This window comes from Humulus lupulus, chromosome 1 (genome assembly GCF_963169125.1).
Source record: "Humulus lupulus chromosome 1, drHumLupu1.1, whole genome shotgun sequence".
NCBI classification, from domain to species: Eukaryota; Viridiplantae; Streptophyta; class Magnoliopsida; order Rosales; family Cannabaceae; genus Humulus; species Humulus lupulus.
In genome coordinates this window covers 43,445,931-43,466,355 of record NC_084793.1, presented here as the reverse complement: position 1 = coordinate 43,466,355, position 20,425 = coordinate 43,445,931, and the positions used below count along the sequence as shown (strand labels likewise).

At 39.8% G+C, this 20,425-nt stretch overlaps 1 non-coding gene across 1 annotated transcript; it reads right to left on the bottom strand.

The window, feature by feature from the left end:
* Positions 1-5,397: 5,397 nt before the first annotated feature.
* On the bottom strand, positions 5,398-5,504 carry LOC133813328 (small nucleolar RNA R71). The gene has a single exon (XR_009884352.1). It is a non-coding gene; the product is annotated as a small nucleolar RNA R71 (small nucleolar RNA).
* Between the last annotated feature and the right edge of the window lie 14,921 nt (positions 5,505-20,425).

The following is a 20,425-nucleotide window of genomic DNA, read 5'->3' as shown; positions in this document are numbered from 1 at the left end:
CAAAAAAGTATAATTTTTTTTTTCAAATTTGGATGTTACCATCAGGGTAACCGGGTATCCATTCACGTTTTCATATAAGATTTTTTTTTTCAAATTTGAATGTTTACATTAGGGTAACTGATTACCCATTCATGTTTTTATATCTATTTTTTTCTTTCCAAATTTGGATATTCCTATCAAGGTTACTAGTTACTCATTCAAGTTTTCATATCTAATTTTTTTTTCTTCCAAATTTGGATGTTCCCACTAGGGTAACTGGTTATCCATTTACATTTTCATCATATTTTTTTTCTTCAAATTTGAATGTTCTCATCAAGGTAACTGGCTACTCATTCACGTTTTCATATCTATTTTTTTCTTTCAGAATTTGGATGTTCCTATCAAGGTTACTAGTTATCTATTCAAGTTTTAATATATATATATATATATATCCAGATTTGGATGTTCCCATCAAGGTAACTGGTTACTCATTCACGTTTTCATATTTTTATTATTTTTGTTTCCAAATTTGGATGTTCCTATAAATGTTACAGTAAAAAGAAAATGAAAGAAAAAAATAGATGAATGAATCAAAATGAAAAAGAAGAAGAAGAAGAAGAAGAATGAGAAAATGGAGACAAAAAAAAGGATGAAGGTTTGGTAGAAAAAAAATGAAAAAAAGACAGAAAAAGGAAAAAATGGATGAAAAAATAAGGAAAAAAATTAAAAAATGAAGAAAAAATTAAAAATTAAAAATTAAAAAAATTACCTTCAAAATCAAAGAAAACATAACTATGATAAAAAAAAAATGTGGCATAATTGTATATTTTTTTAAAATTTATGGGAAAGAAAATCCCATAATTATGAACTTTCAAATCAAAAAACTATAAAAAAAAATCCATATTTTTGTAAAACAACCTTAAAAATCCCATAAATATGAAGAAAAAAAACTCCCTTTACTCTTTCTCAGGCCCATTCTTGACCTCCTTCACTTTGCTACTGATTGCTTACTCTCCACAGTAGCTTACACTCTGCCTTTCTTGTTATATTATTTCATATAATCTAACGATAGATTAAATAATGTGACAAAATGTGATTTTTCGCACAAATGTGATTTGTCACACCTTGTAACATATTTTTGAAAGTTACAAAATTGGACACATGTGTGTGCCCAAATGTAACATATTTTGGAATTACAAAATCAGTTACAAATTTGTAACTCCCAAATATTAGCCAATAATGTGCAGATTGAGAGTTACACATTTGCGTTTGAATTTCATAGAGTCATTATGTAATATGGTTGTTGGAGACGTGTTTTTAACTCAAATTAGGTGTATGTAAGTTACAAAATCATGTGGAAAATGATTTGGAACGTTTTGGAAAAACTAAATTTTTGATGCTGAAATTGCATGTGGCAGCAGCCACTGATTATCCCTGGCCGCAGACAAGGACGCTAACAACCAACTCCAACTTCTTTTTTCCATCTTGAACGGTTCTAACACCTCATGTAACTCCCAAAATCTTCATTTTAATTTCATAAACATCCAATTAAACTATTCATTTCAAAACTCTTTTGAAGAAGATGAAGTAGATCTCATGAATGGAGAACTGGTCAAAGACATTGTTAGTGACTCGTTGATCTATGTCAACAACTCATTGGCCTTCATCGACAACTCTTTAGTCTCATCGGTGACAAAATTGCAGATTTGAAGAGCAATTTAGCGAGTCAAGTCAACGAGTTTTGAGGGAATGAATGGAGGTTTTCGTTTGAAGGAGCTACAAAATTTTAGAGATTTGGGTAATAAGGTTTAGAGGATGAAAGAGAGAATGAGGATGTTAATAGACTAACTGTTAAAATGATCAATGTCATTATTGTGATCGAGGCTGGTACTTACACCATTACTAGATTGCTTACCATTGATTAAGATTACTGACGTGTGAGTCAATCTTCATTTTATTATCTTTTTTGTTTCGAACTTCTATCTTCTTTTAAATGATTGTTATTTTAGGCTGAAATTTTGAACTTTGTACGATGAACTTTGTAGCTAAGATTGAACTTTGAGGTACATGAAAAATATAGGACAGTTATAATAAGATAATTAAGCAGCTCAATTTAAAGTGAGCGACGAACATGAAAAATACATATATCAAATTGAATTGATGAGTGCAATAAATTTATTTTCAATGTATTAACCCAAAAGAGTAATTATCACACCATCATATACCAATGAGCATTGCTAACGAAAACTAGTAGTGCCCAACACCACTTGACATGACATACTGTTATTGGTATAATTTATTATCAGGTTCCACATATTTTAATTTAGAGTAATGATATGTACACCCAAATATTACACACAATTACGTGACACTATTTTTTTTAAATAGTCAGTCTCCATTTTGATAAATGTGATTGGTTAGCCTAAATTATCATGTCACTGTGTGTAATGTTTACGTGCATATTTTGAGTGCACATATCATTATTCATTCATTTATCAAATAAAATAAGTAGGACACCAATGAATGTAAGATGGTGTTGCGTACTATGAATGCCCTATAGCAATGCTCTATACCAATACCACAAGGTTAAACATGGCAAAATTTATCGAACAATTTTAATAGGATAGAAGACCAACAAAATCAATTGATCCTATTAATCAACTATAAGTATTTGCAATACAATCAAGCCCTCCTCAAAAAAGTAGCTGCAACCAATGATGGTTTTGTGAGATAATTGTCACTACAAGAAAAAGACTCTAAAGCGACGACTTTTGTCGTCGCTGTAGATCAAGAAGTCTACAGCGACGACATGTCATCGCCAAAATAGCATCGTTGTAGGTCCGTATATGTAGCAATCTACAGCGATGACAAAACCCAGTCGTCACAGTAGTGTTTTACTACAGCGACGACATGTCGGTCGCAGAAGGGAATCCTTTTTTGGGTTGGACTGGGATATTGCGACGACATGTCGTCGTTGTTGGTAGTTGCAAAATTTGAAAATTTGAATTTCAAAAACTCCTATCGCGACGACATGTGGTCGCTGTAGGTCCATCGACTGCCCCATCTACAACGACGATATGTTGTCGCTGAAGAGTGTGTGGGTTTATATGCCTTCAGCAATGCCATGTCGTCGCCGTAGTGTCACAAAAACTTAGATTTTCGTGTTCAGCGTGCACCCTATGGCGACGACATGTCATCGTGTTAGGTTCATTTTAGGTTTGTTTTAGAGATTGTTTTATGTTATGTTTTTAGTTATTTAGGATTGTTTAGCGCAGATTTATGCTTGTTTTCTTCTTGTTTCAGGTTTTAATGGTCAAGTACATAATATGGAGTGAAATGAGAAGAAACATGTTAAATATGATAAATAAGATGGATTTCGTGTTGATTGTGGAGTTTCAAGACATTATGTGTGGAAAATACTACATTGAAGATGCTCAACACACGTCGTTTATGCTTTATAACACAAATCTGAGACTTCAAGCCGCATTTTGATCATGATTTATTCACTTTCTAGAAATACTTCTAGAAATAGAAGTTGTAGATATTTCTCTTAGATTTCTATATCTTTTTGAATCATTCAATTCAGAGTTATATCTAAGGAGTTATTATCAAAATACGATGAGTTGATGCTACAGGCTGTTCGAAACGAGTTTCCGTTCTATTCTGGAAGTAGCGCCCCAGCACTACAAAGATAGCACCCCAACACTATCAAGAACTGAAAGGCAACGCCCCAACGCTATATAAAGGGTGCTACAGCGCTAGTGAACAAAATTTCAGGCGTTTTGGCTCTGACTTTAGCGCTACAATGCTGTATACGCGTTTTGCAGATTTTAAACCACTTTTTGAAGGGCAAAATGGTCTATTCACTTGGGAATCTTGGAAGACTATTTAAGGAACATTATTCTGCGATTTTGGCAGTGAGTCTCAGTTTTTAAAAACCCTAGATTAGAAGAGACTGCTATAATTAGTTTTCTGTTTTCATCTGAATTCTTTAGGTTGATTTTATGAACAATTATTTGTAGTTTATTTCCATCATGTTATTTATGAATTAATTTCTTTTATCTAGGAATTAATATAGTCGTTGGGATTTATATTTAATTTTATTATGATTTTCTATTAATACTTCTTTTCTATTCTAATCTATTCGATGTTTGTTTAATGCTAGTAAATACTTGATCACTATTTACTTGATTTAATGGTTTTGATTCAAAATTTGAAAGATGAGAATTGAATATGCTATCATTGTATAGACATATGTTGCATATTGGACGATAGTACCTGTATGACTTGTGTAGTAATTATGTTTCTATGTTTAATGCCTTTTATATGTTCAAGTTTATTACAGAAATGTAGAAAACCTGCATATAGATTGAGATCTTATATATTGATAAAGAATAGGAATCGATTATATTAACTTGCTATTATAATAGAAAGAAGAGATTTAGAATTTATTATTAAAATGAATAGAATGAACAGTTAATGAAATTTATTCCTAGGCTTTTATTATTGATATTTAATTAAGTGATTCATTGTTTTGTTTCCAATTCTTTAATTTTTGTTCATAGTTTATAGTATTTCTTTTACCTTTAATTATTCGCTTAAATTTTAATTCACCAAATAGAATTTGAAAATCAATTAGTGATAATTGGAAGATAGTCTCTGTGAGATGATATCCGCTCTTCCAGAATTTACTACTTGACACGACTACGTATACTTGCGTATCATATTTTCACGATCAAGTTTTTGGCACCGTTGCCAGGGACTTATATTCCAATATCACAGTAATTGTTATTTGTTCTAATTTGGTTATTTTATTTTATTTTATTTCTGTTAACATTTATTTGGATCAAGGTTCTATTGTGTTTCAGGACTTGTTGGTATATGCGAAGCAATAGACACAAGGAGATTATACGAATCGATCTGGAAATTGAAAGAACGTGTAGACAGAACAGGAAAACAAAGAGGAGATTGGAGTTTACCATGGCTAATAATTTGGGAAATGTTGCTAATAATAGTCAAGGGGCTGCAGATGTTCCAAGGGAGCAAGGACCAAGAACATTGAGAGATTATGTACTTCCTACTATTACATGAGTGCATTCATGCATTAGACCTCCAACCATTGCTGCAAACAATTTTGAGATTAATCCAGCAATTCTCCAAATGGTCCAAACAACTGTTCAGTTTGGAGGTATGCCAACGGAGGACCCCAATTTACACATAGCTAATTTTCTAGAGTTATGTTCTACGTTCAAGATGAATGGGGTGAGTGATGATGCTATAAGATTAAGGCTATTACCATTTTCACTAAGGGATAGGGCGAAGAGTTGGCTAATATCCTTGAAAGCGAATTCTATCACTACATGGGAGGAGTTAGCTCAGATGTTCCTTGCCAAGTTCTTTCCTCCAGCGAAGGTTGCTAAGTTAAGGGGAGAGATTAATAAATTTTATCAGATGGAATGAGAGTCACTATATGATTCTTGGGAGCGCTTTAAGGAGTTGTTAAGGAAGTGTCCACACCATGGAATAGAAAAGTGGATGTTGGTGCATAATTTTTACAATGGGTTGAATGGAACAACTAGGACGATTATAGATGTTGCGACAGGAGGTGCTTTTATGAGTAAGAGTGCTAATGAGGCATATGAGCTATTAGAGGAGATGTCAATGAATAATTACCAATGGCCAACTAAAAGGGGACAACCAAAGAAGGTGGCTAGAATGATAGAATTGGACACTATATCAATGCTTACAGCTCAAGTAGCAGCTTTGACAAAGCAACTACAAAAGACTACACTCCCATCTCAAGCTATGCAAGTTCAAAACTTATGTGAATTGTGTGGAACAATCCATTTACCCAACCAATGCCCTGCTCTAGATATGAATAACATGCCCATGGAAGAAGTACAAGCTATAGGGAATTAGCCGAGACATCCCAATAATCCCAATTTTATGACCTACACCCCAGCTAGGAAGAATCATCCTAATTTTTCCTAGTCTAATAATCAAAATACTCTACAACCTTATCCTTCACCTCAGCCACAATATCAACCACATCAAAATAGACCACCATATCCACAGCAACATTCACAACAATACCCTCCACCTGGATATTATCAACCACAAAATAGACCACAACAAATGCCAATGAAACCAGCTGAACCTCAACCTGATGTACTTAACCAATTCATGACTGAAACCAGCGCGTCCATAAGGAGTTTGGAGACTCAAATAGGGCAGTTGGCTACTTTAATGTCGAATAGAGCTCAAGGAAATTTTCCTAGCACTACAGAAGTTAATCCTAAAGAGCAGTGTAATGCAATATCCTTGAGGAGTGGGACTAAGTATGAGGGGCCTACAATAGAAAACAAGGGCAAGAAGATAGAGCATCGATATGTCACTAGTCCAGCACAAGAGGAGGTTACTGCAGATTTTCTAAAGAAAGAGAAGTCTAATGAAGAAAATGTTACTGAAGACCTTAGGAAGGAAGAGGAGGTGCCACCTGTAAGTATTGAGCATCATGTTAGAATTCCATATCCACAAAGGCTTCGTAAGCATAATTTGGATATACATTTTGCAAAGTTTTTAGAGGTGTTCAAGAAGCTACATATTAATATACTGTTCACAGAAGCATTAGAGCAGATGCCCAGCTATGTGAAGTTCATGAAGGAAATTTTTTCAAAGAAAAAGAAGCTAGAGGATTATGAGACAGTTGCATTAACTGAAGAGTGAAGCGCAATACTACAGAAGAAACTACCTCCAAAGCTTAAAGATCCTGGTAGTTTCAATATCCCATGTTCTATAAGGAGTTTAGTATAAACAAAGTCATTATGTGATTTAGGGGCTAGTGTGAATTTGATGCCTCTATTAATCTTTCAGAAGCTGAATTTGGGAGAAGCTCGGCCAACTACAGTGTCTTTGCAAATGGCAGATAGAACAGTTAATCATCCTCATGGAGTTATTGAGGATGTATTGGTAAAAGTGGGTAAATTCATTTTTCCTGTGGACTTTATTATTTTAGATATGGAGGAAGATGAAAATATTCAAATAATATTTGGAAGGCCATTCTTAGCGATTGGTAGGGCGTTAATTGATGTACAAAAAGGTGAATTAAAGTTGCGAGTGCAAAAAGAGGAAGTTATATTTAAAGTTTTTGCAACAATAAAAATTCCAACGTGGTGTAGAGTTGAAGTGGTGAACCAAGGAGAGAACAAGTTGGAAGGCTCTAAGACAAGCTCCATAGTGAAAACCAGAATGAGGAAGGGGTGAAACCAATTAAAAAAGTACTTTAGTGAAAGAATTAGAATGTTATATGAGCGGGAAAAAGTACCACCAATTTCTAATCACAAGAAGCAAGGGCCAACTCATGATACTATGGCTCTAAAGGATGAGCGGGGTGGTCTTGACCCGAGTTAAAGTTTAATGAAGGAAGTGAGTGTCCAGGTGGAGACGTTAAATAAAGCGCTTTTGGGAGGCAACCCAATGTTATTTTTAATTCAAGTTTTTATGAGCTTGTAATTTTTATTTTCTTTTAAACTCTTTTTAATTTTTGTTATTAGGCTTAGATTTTATTTTCAATAATTTTTAGTTTAGTTTGTAATTTTTGAATCGTGAAATACATGAAAAATAAGAAGAAAAAAGAAAAAAAATCTTTATTTTGAGCTGCAGTGCCTGGGACAAACTGAACTTTCCAATCACCACCTTCGTCACCTCCATTTTAATGATGTTTAGCTAGACCGTTGGTAAGTTTTCTCTCCTTTTCTTTTTATATCACATTGGGGACAATACGTCAATCAAGTTTGGGGGAGGAGTCTTGATATTTTGTGTGTTTGTGTTGTGTTGTTAGTTTGTGTTTGTTGTTGTTTGAGTTTTATCTTAGTTAAATGTTGTGTTGTATTTGTGTGAATCAAGTTGTCAATCCTAGCCTATGATATGTAAGAAATGTTGTGCAAATTTTTGAAATTTTGATCAATTGAATTCGTGTGCTTGGTTAGACTGCATTGGTAGTTTTTTGTCGATCCATAAAAAAAAAATTGAATGTTTAGCCATGATTGAAAAATTCTTTGCAATTTGAATTTGAATGTATGCATTGTTAAAAAATTGGTTTGTGGTTTGATGAATGAATGAATCTAGAACTTTCTTGTTTATCATTTGAGATGAAATCCTAGATGAAATATGCTTAGGAAAGTGATTTAGGCAATTTCTTGGAACGTTTGAGCCTTTCAAGCCAACCCAAAAGTAAATTTCCATTGTTACCCTTGTTGAGCCTAAAATTATCCTCTTTGTTGTTTGACACCAATTGTGAGCCAAATAGATATTTTGTTAGTTTTCATTCCTTTACCAAATTACTATGAGCATATGGATAAATATTGGGGAATGAATTGTAATGGGATGTGATTAGTTTTGTAATTTGGTGTATTGTAATTAAGAGTAAAAAGGTTGAGAATTGAAAGGAAAAAAAAAAGCAAACTAATAGAAGTTTGAAAATTCAAGCTACACTCTTGTTATGCTTTCACAAAAACAAGTTTGGGGGAGTTGAGTTTGAAAAAAAAAATGATCAAGTGAAATAAATGTGTAAGGCCCCGGATTCTCTAATGCGATTTAATGGCTGGATTAGTAGGCCAGGAGGGCTATAACTGTTTAATTATGCCATTAAATGATAATATGCATGTTTATGTGAGTTATATTATAATATGATGTTATATGCATGCATGTGGGTCCACATTTTATTACAGGGGTGTTTTGGTAATTTGGCCCATTGAGGGCGTAATTGTATATTTGTATGCATGTCGGTGACATATTTTTGAGACCACATTATAATGTGGGTTTGTTCAAGCTATTCGGCATGAGACGATCTTGGAACATTAATTAGCGCTTTAGTCATAACAGGCTTAAGTTCGGGGCTCGGGGTGAGTCTCGGGGTGATTTTAATGATTAGAGCGCTACCGGGAAATAAAGGGTAATGAGATATGAATTATTGGTGTTTGAGATTATCGAAAATAGCGGGAATTGAAGAGCGATAATTATGATTAACGAGATAGGTGGGAAATACCATTTTTGCCCTTGGGAGCCTTTAGAAACCCTTATTAGACCTAGGGGTATTTTGGTCTTTTTACCCCTAGGTTAGACTTAAGCCATTGAAGGTTGTAGAAAGGTAGTGAAAATAGAGCATAAGTTCAAGCTTCTCCCGTACCTTTTTCCTTTCAGTTTTCTTTGTGATTTTTGAGCCATTCTTGAGGATTCAAGCTTGGGAAGTAAGCCTTGGGAGTTTGGGAGTGTGCTCCACCATGGAAGAGCATCATAACCTGAGCTTGGGGTAAGTTTCTAGCCATTGAATTCTCTGGTTTCCCCTGTTTTGGTTCTAGTTTTCAGTTGTTATTTCTAGGTTGAATACTTGGTTTTGTTGGGAGATTTGGCTAGGGTTCTTATGGTTGTGATGTTAGGGGTATGCGAGTATGGTTTTTGGGTTCATTTGGCACCAAAAATGGGATTTGGAAGCATTGGAAACAGGTTTGAATCGAAGGAGTCGAAGAAGAAGGTTTCAGGGGAGTGCTGGTCTGGGGGTAGCGCTACAGCGCCCATCCTAGGGCGTTATAGCGCTACACGGGATGATTTTGGGCAGTTTGGGGATTCTGAGTATAGCACTGGGGCGCTAGGGAGCAGCGCTGTAGCGCTACTCTATTCCTCCAAAGTCCCGTTTTGAGTGTTTTTAAGGGCTTTTGGCTCGGGGTTTCAATCCTTTAGGCCCGAGATCGAATCTACTCACCGTGTGGGCATGTTTCGAGGTCCCGAGAGTGGGGTTTAGGTTAAGACCATTTCATTGTGGATTTTCATTAATGGAGTTTATAATTGGTTATGATTAGGTAACCGCTAAGGAATCAAAGGTCGATCATTCTCAAGAGTCGTTCTTGTTTTACTCTCGCTCGAACCAGAGGTAAGAAAACTGCACCCTGTGTATATGACATGCCTGATTGTTTTTGAGTCATGTTGGTTGATAAATGTGGACATTGATTGCATATTAAATGCCAAAAAATGTTGTTTACTTGTGTATGGAACTGATTAGTCAGGGACGGCACTGGTCACGTATCACTGACCTAAGAGTCAGAAACGGCATAAGCGTCCTGAACGCAGGGCCGAATGAAGATTAGATCTAATCGATATCAGCGTTGAATGACTCTACGACATTAATGCTGGACCGACCCTAAGGTCGATGAAACTTATAAGCGCTTGACTAGTCTAAGCTAGTTACTTTGAGCCAGGGCCTAAGGCCTAAGTGACTGCTTGTCGCATGGCTAGGGAACAGAGTTCCATGGTTATGACTCTATGGTCATGAGGTAGGTTATGTTGGTGACTAGTCATCTTGCACCTAACCTGTTTATGCTAGTGAAAGGATCACTTATTTACTAAGCCCCGGTGACCCTATCGTCACATGGCTGATGGGAACGGAACCCACCTTAGTGATTTTTGCGACTGTCACTCCTCTACTTTGGACTGAAAGTCCTGAATGATTATTATGATCATTGTTGATATTATATCATGTTATATTGTGTTTTCTTGTTGGGCCTTGGCTCATGGGTGCTATGTGGTGCAGGTAAAGGGAAAGAAAAGCTCACTCGGCCTTGAGTGGAAAGCTTAGGCGGTGATGTGTACATATGCGGCTGCTTGACCACCACGGTCAAGGAGTTCTCAGAGGAACTAGGGGTTTATCCTATTTTTGCCGCTTAGGTCGGCGGGTTTGTAAATTTCAAACAGTAATGACCATTTTTAGTTGTAAATAACTTGTAAATGTTTTTATGGGCCCATGAATAGTTTTATGCATTTAATAAAATATATCATTTCCTTTTTATTAGTTTTCCACCTTAGCCTGTTAATAACACTTAGAGCACGTTTTTAACCAAAGGACTCGGGTAGCGAGTCAAATTTCTGGTTCACCGTAACTGTTCTGGGGTAACCAGGGCATTACAACTTGGTATCAGAGCGTGCCAAGGTTAGGGTTCATATAGACTGGCTGGGCATGTACACTCATCACTGAAGTCAAGCTCGAGTCATGGTTTGGTAACTATTTATGTAGTTATATGTATAACTGCTTAAATATAGTATATATGTTTTACCTGTATGCATGAGACACCATGTTAAACCTATGCCCTGAAATATTATATCCTCAGCAATCGTGTGCTAATTAGTACTGAAGTTGCTGGAACACACTTATTAGTACTGTTGTTTGTGAAGTATTATGTGATACATGCTGAGTGCTAAATGCTATAAACATGTATCTGCTTGTATAATTGTATGACTGTGGAATGTGATAATTTTCTGCTTGTTCTTATACCGTAAGGCGGCAAGAGGTTTAGTTATTACTACCTGACAGGCCGTATTGATCATTATTTCAGCAAGGTGTCAGAGATAAGAATGAATCCAGGGCAGACAGACACTTCAGTTGGCCAAAGTGATCAAGGCCAGAATAATAGTAGTCAGGGTCAGGAAAATGACCAGTCACAGATTCCACAGCCAGCTTCTGTAAACTGGCAGCAGATAGTTAGTGATCTGCAGGCAACAATGTTGAGACAGGGGGAAGAACTTCGTCTCCTGAGACAGCAGCAAGCGCCTGCAGTGGCCAGTGTATCAGAGGCACCTCCTGTGTCGGTGCCAGCAGCTAGGCAGCTGTCTGAGGTTGGAAATAAATGGGAGCCTCTTTATGAAAGGTTCAGGAAGCAGCAACCTCCAGTATTTGAGGGCAGTGCAGATCCTGCCAAGGCGGAGCAATGGATGAGTATGATTACCATTATCCTTGATTTCATGAGGGTATTTGGTAATGAGAGGGTGGCATGTGCCACTTATATGTTTCGGGAGGATGCCCGGATTTGGTGGGAAGTGATTACCCAGACCAAGAATGTTAATGCTTTGAGTTGGGGAGAGTTTCAGACTCTATTTAATGAGAAATATTACAATGATTCCATCAGGGCAGCTAAAGCTGAGGAATTTATTAGGCTACTTCAGGGAAATTTTTCAGTCACTGAGTATGCCCTAAAGTTTGATCATTTGGCAAAGTTTTCCATGGAGCTGGTACCCACTGATGGGACCAGAAGAGAGAGATTCCTTCAGGGGCTACAACCCAGATTAGCTCTTGATGTATGTATTACCACTGTGGCTGGGGTTACTACCTATGCACAAGTGGTTGAGGAGGCACTCATAGCTGAGAGTGCAGAGCATAGGATCTGGCGTGACAGTGCAGCCATAAAGGAATTTAGGAGGCCAGATCCTCCATTTATGGGTTCAGGTAGGGGTGGAGGCCCCAGTGAGCAGAAGAGGAAGGTTCCTGACACCTTCCTAGTTCCATTCCTGATAGGCGGCCCTGTGGTATTTTATGGGTCATCCAGGTGGTAATGAAGCCTGGAAGTCTTATCTTGAATGCCCCAAATGCAAGAGGCGTCATTTGGGAAAGTATAGGGCAAGGACCTGCTTCTCTTGTGGAGCAGTGGGTCATCTTAAAAAGGATTGCCCTAAGATCATAAAAGAAGAACCCAGGAAAGCGGACAGCTCGGCCCCAACTCGAGTGTTTACATTGACTCAAGCAGAAGTTGAGGCTTCTCCCTCAGTTGTTACAGGTCAGCTTCTAAGTGCTGGAACCCCTTATAATGTTTTGATTGATTCTGGCACTACACATTCTTTTGTTGCTAGTAGTATTATTGATAGACTATGTAGACTCTATGATTTTTATGCTGTGGGGTTTGGAACTTTGTTACCCACTGGAGAGTTAGTGGTATCCAGGAGATGGGTCAAATCTTTGCCCGTGACAGTGGAAGGCAGAGAGTTGTCAGTGGATTTGATAGAGTTGGTTATGACTGACTTCGATATGATATTGGGGATGGATTGGTTGGCAAAGTATGGGGCAACCATTGATTGCAGAAGGAAGATGGTCACCTTTGAGCCTGAAGGTGAGGATCCTTTTGTGTTTGTTGGTACTGTGCATGGACCTTGCATACCTATGATTTTTGTATTGAGGGCTAGCGATTTATTGCAAGGAAGTTGTATTTGATTCTTAGCCAGTGTGGTTGATACCACCCAGGTCGTGCCAGTGAGACCAGAAGAGACCAGACTTGTTTGTGAATTCCTGGACGTGTTTCTAGAAGGCTTGCTAGGGTTTCCACCACACAGAGAAATTGAGTTCGTTATAGAACTGGCACCAGGGACGGAGCCAGTGTCTAGAGCACCTTATAGAATGGCCCCAGCTGAGTTGAAAGAATTAAAGGTACGATTGCAAGAACTGTTAGATTTGGGTTTTGTCAGACCTAGTTTCTCACCTTGGGGTGTGCGAGTTTTGTTTGTGAAAAAGAAAGATGGTTCTCTGAGAATGTGCATTGATTACAAGGAACTGAATAAGGTAACAATTAAGAATAAGTATCCTTTGCCAAGGATAGATGATATGTTTGATCAGTTGCAAGGTAAGAAGGTATTCTCAAAGATCGACCTTCGTTCTGGTTATCATCAGTTGAGGGTCAAGGAAGGAGACATACCAAAGACTGCTTTTCGTACCAGGTATGGGCATTATGAGTTCTTAGTCATGTCTTTTGGATTGACTAATGCCCCTGCTGCTTTTATGGATCTGATGAACAAAGTGTTCAAGGATTATCTGGACCAGTTTGTGATCGTCTTCATCGATGATATTCTGGTATATTCTCGGTCTGAGTCAGAGCATGAGCAGCATCTGAGGTTGGTTCTACAGAGACTGAGGGAACACAGATTGTTTGCCAAGTTCAAGAAATGTGAGTTTTGGTTATCTTAGGTATCCTTTCTTGGGCATATTGTCAGCGAGGGGATTAAGGTAGATCCAGCAAAGATTGAAGTGGTCAAAGATTGGCCAAGGCCAAAGAATGCTTCTGAGATTAGAAGTTTCCTTGGATTGGCAGGTTATTACAGGCGTTTCGTGGAAGGGTTCTCAAAGATTACTACTACATTGACTGAGCTGCCACGCAAGAGTCAGAAATTTGTGTGGTCAGATAAGTGTGAGAACAACTTCCAGGAACTGAAGTAGAGATTGATTACAGCTCCGATTCTAAGTCTTCCGACAGATCAGGAGAAGTTTGTGATTTACTGTGATGCTTCTTATTAGGGTTTGGGTTGTACTCTGATGCAGTCAGAGAATGTAATTGCTTATGCTTCTCGTCAGTTAAAGGAGTATGAAAAGAGATATCTCACTCATGATTTAGAGTTGGCGGCTGTGGTTTTTTCTTTAAAGATATGGAGGCATTCTCTCTATGGAGAGAAGTGTGAGATTTATACAGACCACAAGAGCTTGAAATACTTCTTCACCCAGAAAGACCTGAATATGAGGCAAAGGCGTTGGCTCGAGTTAGTAAAAGATTATGACTGTGAGATTTTGTATCATCCAGGAAAAGCCAACATGATAGCTGATGCTTTAAGCTGGAAGGGTCCGGGACAGATTTATGGTATGAGGCTGATAGCTAGGGAGTTAGTAGATGATATGGCCATTGCTAGTATAGAGTTGCTGGTGGGCCAGTTGTCTAATATTACGCTACAGTCTACGATGTTGGAGAGAATTAAAGAGGGTCAGTTGAGTGATCCACAGCTGATCAAGATCAGAGAGGATGTTTTGGCTGGAGCATCCAGAGATTATACAGTGTCTAAGTTAGGCTTGTTGAGATACAAGGGGCGGATATGTGTTCCATTAGCCACTGTTTTGAGCCGAGAGATTCTGGATGAATCTCATACTACACCTTACTCTTTGCATCCAGGCACCACGAAGATGTATCAGGATGTGAGATCGTTGTACTGGTGGCCAGGGATGAAGAGAGATGTAGTAGAGTATGTGGCTAAGTGCTTGACATGTCAGCAAGTCAAGGCTGAGCATCAGAGGTCGGCAGGGTTATTGCAGCCTCTGGATATCCCAGAGTGGAAGTGGGAGGACATCACGATGGATTTCGTGGTGGGCTTACCCAGGACTGTTGGTCAGCATGATTCTATTTTGGTGATATTGGATCGCTACACCAAGTCAGCTCACTTCTTTCCAGTGAGGACTACATATACATTTGACCAATATGCAGATCTCTATGTGAGAGAGATCGTGCACCTCCATGGAGCGCCTAGGTCGATCGTGTCAAATCGAGACCCTACTTTTACTTCCAAGTTCTGGGGGAGTTTGCAGAAGGCCATGGGGACTCAATTGAAGTTCAGTACTGCTTATCATCCTCAGACAGATGGGCAATCCGAGAGGACGATCCAGATATTGGAAGACATGTTGCGGGCATGTGTGCTGGACTTTGGTGGATCTTGGAGTAAGTATCTACTTTTGATAGAGTTTTCCTACAACAATAGTTATCAGTCTACCATTGGAGTTTCACCTTATGAGATGCTGTATGGTAGGAAGTGCAGATCTCCCATTCATTGGGATGAGACAGGTGAAAGGAGATAATTGGGTCCTGAGGCAGTTCAGAGGACCAGTGAGGCATTGAGAAGATTAGAGCTCGGATGCTTGCTTCTCAGAGTAGGCAGAAAAGTTATGCAGATCCCAAGCGCAGGAACCTGGAGTTCCAAGTGGGAGACTATGTCTTCCTTAGAGTCTCGCCATGGAAAGGGGTGAGAAGGTTTGGGAAGAAGGGCAAGCTGAGCCCTAGGTTTGTAGGTCCATTTGAGATCCTGGAGAGGGTTGGTCAAGTGGCTTACAGATTGGCTTTGCCTCCGGCATTGTCAGCCGTACATAATGTATTTCATGTTTCAGCTCTTTGGAGGGATGTGTCCGATGTGAATCATATTTTGAGCTAGGAAGATCTGGAGCTTGAGGCATATCTCTCATTTGAGGAGCAGCCAGTCCAGATTCTTCACAGAAAAGATAAGGTTCTCAGGAAAAAGATGATACCTTTGGTTAAGGTGTTGTGGAGGAACAGCAAGGTCAAGGAGGTGACCTGGGAGCTGGAGTCAGATATGCAGAGTCAGTATCCCGAGTTGTTCAGGTAAATTTTGAGGATGAAATTTCTGTACGGAGGGGATAGTTGTAATGCCCCGAATTCCCTAATGCGGTTTAATGGCTGGATTAGTAGGTCGGGAGGGCCATAACTGTTTAATTATGCCATTAAATGATAATATGCATGTTTATGTGAGTTATATTATAATATGATGTTATATGCATGCATGTGGGTCCACATTTTATTACAGGGGTGTTTTGGTAATTTGGCCCGTTGAGGGCGTAATTGTATATTTGTATGCATGTCGGTGACATATTGTTGAGACCACATTATAATGTGGGTTTGTTCGAGGCTCGGGGTGAATCTGGGGGTAATTTTAATGATTAGAGTGTTACCGGGAAATAAAGGGTAATGGGATATGAATTATTGGTGTTTGAGATTATCGAGAATAGCAAGAATTGAAGAGCGTTAATTATGATTAACGAGATAGGTGGGAAATACCATTTTTGCCCTTGGGAGCCTTTAGAAACCCTTATTAGACCTAGGGGTATTTTGGTCTTTTTACCCCTAGGATAGACTTAAGCCATTGAAGTCTGTAGAAAGGTAGTGAAAACAGAGCATAAGTTCAAGCTTCTCCCGTACCTTTTTCCTTTCAGTTTTCTTTGTGATTTTTTAGCCATTCTTGAGGATTCAAGCTTGGGAAGTAAGCCTTGAGAGTTTGGGAGTGTGTTCCACCATCGAAGAGCATCATAAGCTGAGCTTGGGGTAAGTTTCTAGCCATTGAATTCTCTAGTTTCCCCTGTTTTGGTTCTAGTTTTCAATTATGATTTCTAGGTTGAATACTTGGATTTGTTGGGAGATTTGGCTAGGGTTCTTATGGTTGTGATGTTAGGGGTATGTGAGGATGGTTTTGGGGTTCATTTGGCACCAAAAATGGGATTTGGAAGCATTGGAAACAAGTTTGAATCGAAGGAGTCGAAGAAGAAGGTTTCAGGGGAGTGCTGGTCTGGGGGTAGCGCTACAACGCCCATCCTAGGGCGTTATAGCGCTACACGGGATGATTTTGGGCAGTTTGGGGATTCTGAGTATAGCACTGGGGCGCTAGGGAGTAGCGCTGTAGCGCTACTCTATTCCTCCAAAGTCCCGTTTTGAGTGTTTTTAAGGGCTTTTGGCTCAGGGTTTCAATCCTTTAGGCCCGAGATCGAATCTACTCACCGTGTGGGCATGTTTCGAGGTCCCGAGAGTGGGGTTTAGGTTAAGACCATTTCATTGTGGATTTTCATTAATGGAGTTTATAATTGGTTATGATTAGGTAACCGCTAAGGAATCAAAGGTCGATCATTCTCAAGAGTCGTTCTTGTTTTACTCTCGCTCGAACCAGAGGTAAGAAAACTACACCCTGTGTATATGACATGCCTGATTGTTGTTGAGGCATGTTGGTTGATAACTGTGGACATTGATTGCATATTAAATGCCAAAAAAATGTTGTTTACTTGTGTATGGCACTGATTAGTCAGGGACGGCACTGGTCACGTATCACTGACCTAAGAGTCAGAAATGGCATAAGCGTCCTGAACGCAGGGCCAAATGAAGATTAGATCTAATCGATATCAGTGTTGAATGACTCTACGACATTAATGCTGGACCGACCCTAAGGTCGATGAAACTTATAAGCGCTTGACTAGTCTAAGCTAGTTACTTTGAGCCAGGGCCTAAGGCCTAAGTGACTGCTTGTCGCATGGCTAGGGAACAGAGTTCCATGGTTATGACTCTATGGTCATGAGGTAGGTTATGTTGGTGACTAGTCATCTTGCACCTAACCTGTTTATGCTAGTGAAAGGATCACTTATTTACTAAGCCCCGGTGACCCTATCGTCACATGGCTGATGGGAACAGAACCCACCTTAGTGACTTTTGCGACTGTCACTCCTCTACTTTGGACTGAAAGTCCTGAATAATTATTATGATCATTGTTGATATTATATCATGCTCTATTGTGTTTTCTTGCTAGGCCTTGGCTCATGGGTGCTATGTGGTGCAGGTAAAGGGAAAGAAAAGCTCACCCAACCTTGAGTGAAGAGCTTAGGTGGTGATGTGTACATATGCGGCCGCTTGACCACCACGGCCAAGGAGTTCTCAGAGGAACTAGGGGGTTTACCCTATTTTTGCCGCTTAGGTTGGCGAGTTTGTAAATTTGAAATAGTAATGACCATTTTGAGTTGTAAATAACTTGTAAATGTTTTTATGGGCCCATGAACAGTTTTATGCATTTAATAAAATATATCATTTCCTTTTTATTGGTTTTCCACCTTAGGCTGTTAATAACACTTAGAGCGCGTTTTTAACCAAAGGACTCGGGTAGAGAGTCAAATTTCCGGTTCACCGTTCACCGTAACTATTCTGGGGTAACCAGGGCATTACAAAATGTTTCTCAACCTTTACTTGGGTTCATGTGGGGTTTTGTTTTGGTGAATTGTTGGTTTATAAGTTCATATGCTTATGGTAATTTGAATCCTAAATGACATATCTACCCATTGCCTAAGCCTATTGTTATGAGCCTAAAGTCCTAGTCATTCTTGAGCATATTTTGTCTACATTAGTGGAGAGTGGTGAACAATGCAGCCATATGGATCAATGGTTTGATGGATTGATGGTGAGTTTTTTGCATGCATACATAGATTCAATTGTTGAGTAATTTTTGTGGTTATTGTTGAATAGGTATTTTTGGATTGAATCAAGTTGTCGGTGTGGTTTAACTGAAATTCTGGATTGTTTCTACAAATCGAGATTTTGGACATTTGTGTGAGATTTTCTGAAATTGAGGCTAATTCAGTGTTGTTGAGTTGATTCATAAGTTTGTGTCGCCTGTTGTTATCCCCATTTCCTGTCGTGGGCCCGGGACGATGGTCCAGGTCCATGGTCTGGGCGTTCGGATATGGGCCCAGCCCAGGCCCGCTTGGTACAGGAGTAACCAAGGGCTACGGCCCAAGTGTTATTCCGGACCCGGATGGTGTCCAGGAAGGTGATCTAGGACAGTCACCCAAGAGACGTATGGTCAGTTGGGATTACAGTTGAGGTATACGTAAAACGATCCCGGAGTCTGGCAAACGGTCCGAGCCCCTGGTAAAGGAAGAGGGACAGAGGTAAACGAACCCGGGTCAAGTCCTCCCAATTGGCAAGGAAAAGCATCTGTGACCCTGAAGCCGCCCCGTGACGCGTGGGGGTTGTCTCCACTTTTCACCTGCAGAAAAGGCCACCTCGGGATTGCATGCTGCTGTTTCAGACCTGCGCTGCCAAGTACACTGACTGGCTTTGTCCCTTGAATCTGCCTCGTAACTCGGAGTGCCCAGACAAAAAGCACCATTTTGTCGGGCGAAATATAGTTCTTGGGCCGCCCCATTGGGCCTTAATTATTCTTGGGCCTGTGTATTTTTATCTTTTGTATTGGGCTTGCGCCAGAGAAGCCAAGAGTATCCACCTCTTTGATGGGCCCCGGTCATACCCGGCCCAGACCCAGTGTTCCTATGAGCCTATAAATACAGGCGATAGAGCACTGGAAAAAGGACCTTTCTTCGACTTGTGTACAGTTACTCTGTCAAAGAATAGAGAGAAGCTTCATTGTAAAAGACTTTCCAAGCTCTAATACTGACTCGTGGACTAAGGCTCATTAACGCCCCAACCACGTAAAAATCCTGTGTTAATCTCCTAAATTCCATATCATTAGTCTTAGCTAATATTCATTAGTTTAGTTTTCAAAAATCTCGGTAAACATTTTGGTGCTTTCATTGAGAGCCTGAGAAAGCTAGTGCTAACACCAAGCCTCTACTACAATGGTGAATACTTGACACACCACTTTCGACCCTAGTAACCCAGAGCAGGGAAATGGAGATCCGTTGCCTTCCTAGCATCTTCCTCAGAATCCGCCTGAGAACGCTCCTCCTCAAACATCTCACCTTGATGAGGGTGAGACAGAGTACGAAGAGGAGAACGAGGAGGAATATTATGAAGAGGAAAATGAGGGGGAATACCACGATGAAGCTGCAGATCATGAGATCCCAGAAGGAGAGCCCAACGAGCAAGACCTGGAGGTGACTAGATTAAGGCAGCAAGTCCTGGACCAGGAGGCCAGGATTGCTGAGCAAGTGGAGGCGCATCAGCGGATGCAAGAGTCTCTCCAAGCCTTGTAGGCATTCATAGCCGCGCAGGGTCCGGCGACCAATTCCCCAGCTGGCCCACTTCCGGGAGCGCAACAGCCTGCTCAGCAAGCCAGAGTCGGGGTCCCCGAAGAAGCGAGGTCGGCCCCAACCCCGGAGCAGTTTCCTGAGCCAGCCCCAGGAAACCCGGACAGGGAGAAAAAGAAGGCCGGTGGAAAGACCTGAGAAAAGAACACCCCCGTCACGAAAGTCAGGACCCATTCCCGGCCGCTCCCTAGGAAAGAGAAGGTGCACCCCGTCCCAAGACGAGGCCACCCGATCGATCCGCAAGGGACGCGGCAGTGGAAGGCACGGCCCCGGCATGCCCCAGAGCGAGAC